The following is a 2,760-nucleotide window of genomic DNA, read 5'->3' as shown; positions in this document are numbered from 1 at the left end:
CTATTTTGATTTTATTTCTAACAAAACATGGACCCACACTTTTGAAACCTGCATTTTCTTACATCAGAAACTGGTTTCTAACATTTATGCAACAAAATATTCAGCTTTAGGTCTGTCTGTCTCCCGTCATTCCAACTTTACTACAGGTCTTTTGTATTTTTCTTCTCTATATTTTGTGGTAGCAATTTGAAATACAATTTTGTCTTATAAATTGAAGAAACATAATTAGCTTTTGATATTTTTCTAACTGATTTTTTGGCTTTAGGGATAGGAGTAATGATTATAGTACATACTATATAATAGAAATTAAAATGAAATGCTGCATATACTTTATCAGGAAAGCTCTCATAGAGACCAGAATGTTACTGTAGAGAAGGTCAGATACAAAGATAGTATGAAAAGTATATGCTTCTAAAAAAATTTAGGCTAAAATTGTAAAACTAGTTAAATTTGTTAAATAAATAGTATACTGCTATAATGATTTTGTATAAAATAAAATTGAATAAATATACCAGCATAGTATATCATAAGATATGTCCTATAAAAATATTAGTTAAAGAAGAATAAAATTTTAAAAACAGAAGTTCCCTGTTTTTAATGTGCCTGCCTGCAGAGAACAGAATCTGCTAAAATTAGTACTATGGAAATGTACTACTTTTCAGGGAGTTTCTTGTGTGTAAAGAAAAGATCTATCATTCGAGCACAAATTTGTTTGGTCTTGACACCAGTCACTACTAGATTAACTGCAGAAGGTACTAAAAGGTACACGTTTGCAAAAATGTGAACACTGGGAGGCACATTCTTGCCAAGGCGGTGAGTCAGGAAGCTAAACAGTGCAGGTGTGTAGGAGACAAGGATAGTGCAGACATGAGCAGCACAGCCAAAACACTGACTGGAGGATTTTTACATAAGATGTCGCTATGAGTCCTACATTCACTGTTATCACTGAAAGGGCCACTGAGATTCCATATGCTCTGTTAATGAGAGTGTTGGCACTTGCCAACTTCACCACAGCCATGTGCTCACAGTAGGCATGAGAGATGACGTATTTTGTATAGTAAGGCAGCCTCTTAATGAGAAGAGAACATGGCAAAATCAAAATCACACCTCTGATCATGTAAACAAGACCTAGTTTATTCACCATAGATGTTGTCAGGATTGATGCATAATGAAGAGGAATACAAATGGCCACAAAGTGATCAAATGCCATGGCTACTAGGATGGCTGACTCCATGATGCACAGAGTATGAATGAAATACATTTGAGTTAGACAGGCATAAAAGTTGATCCAATGTGCATCAAACCAAAAGATGCCAAGCATCTTCAGAGCTGCAGAAGAGGAAAGACACATGTCATTCAGTGCCAGCATGCAAAGGAAGAAATACATAGGCTGGTGGAGACTTGGCTCCAGCTTGACAGTAGTGATGACTATGCTGTTCCCCAGCAGGGTCAGTGCAAACAGGAGACAGACAGGGATGCCGATCCAGCAGTGAAAGGTTTCCAACCCAGGAATACCAACAAGGAAGAAAGATGTAATGTGTTGATGAGTAACATTGCCTACCATGTTAAAATCCAACTTGCTGTATGTTTGGTAGAAAATACCAATGGAAATATTTTATCTTTAATATGATCATTCCAATATGATCTAATATGAACAAAGAATATAAATTATAGATGCAAATCCAATATCAATATTTTAAAGTAAATACAAGCATATTTCATATTGACAACAGGAAAATAATACATTTTGTCCATTTCAAAATTGTAGGACTCTTTGGTGTATAAATAGAAAAAATTCTCTTGTACAAAAGAGGTTGATGGAAAAGGGCTTAAAGACGAGGTAGGAGGAGGTATGGGATGTGGATCAGTTAGAGAGTGGACTGGGTTTGGGGATGGTGGTGGATAAAGTCTGGAGTCATTTAGATACTTCAAAATAGACTTATTTTAATGCCAACATTTCATCAATAATACTCTCTTTGTGATTCTGCAAGTGTTCTCAAATTTGTGTCTGGTGTTAGTCTCATTGATTAGAAATTAAGGAATTGGGTACAAAAAGCATGTATAAAATTCCAATAAGGAGAAAATAATTTCTTACAGATCAGAAGGTCTGGCTTCTTTTTTAGTCTCATAAGCACGTGAAAGATTTTTCCACCCTGTGTCTAAACCACTTGTCTTTCCACAGATGACAATTAATTCAAAAGTATTTCAATCTCTATTCATTTCAGTTTCCTCAATGGACTTGATTTTTGTTCAAATTATTTCTACAGTGATTTGCATAACTAGATATACTCCTGCAACAAAATGGTCAATATTTTTCCTTGAGGAAAAATTATTCCAGAATATTTGTGTCCTCACTACCAAATCAATTTAATCAAATTCTTATTTGCTTCACCTAGATGTGTCATACAACTAGAATCTATATGGATCTTCCTTTCCCCATTTGATTTTTTTTATCTCCTTATCTCTATCATCTTATATTCTATGAGACCAGTTTATTTCATACAGGTGAGAGCACATGATCAAGTTGCTGGCAATGGCTGCTAATGTGTTAGCTCAATGTTCAGGAGACACATCAGATTCAGAGGTAGATGAGCCCCTTGGGAGATGTAATATTAAGGTAAAAAGGACTGAAACAGTCTGAAACACACAACACAATGTCTCTCAACATGGCCATGATAACCCTGTACACGTCATAGATATGGTGTAGTTTGTGAGTTTGCCCTCTCCTGAGCATAAATTTTAGTATCTTTTGAGACAAAT

At 35.2% G+C, this 2,760-nt stretch overlaps 1 pseudogene; it reads right to left on the bottom strand.

Moving 5' to 3' along the window:
- Positions 1-651: 651 nt before the first annotated feature.
- LOC116100739 lies at positions 652-1,564 on the bottom strand (annotated as a pseudogene).
- Positions 1,565-2,760: the final 1,196 nt, after the last annotated feature.

The sequence above is a fragment of the Mastomys coucha genome, unplaced genomic scaffold, assembly GCF_008632895.1.
Source record: "Mastomys coucha isolate ucsf_1 unplaced genomic scaffold, UCSF_Mcou_1 pScaffold21, whole genome shotgun sequence".
Taxonomy (NCBI): domain Eukaryota; kingdom Metazoa; phylum Chordata; class Mammalia; order Rodentia; family Muridae; genus Mastomys; species Mastomys coucha.
The sequence above is the reverse complement of the archived record's forward strand: the minus strand, read 5'-3'. Positions and strand labels throughout refer to the sequence as shown.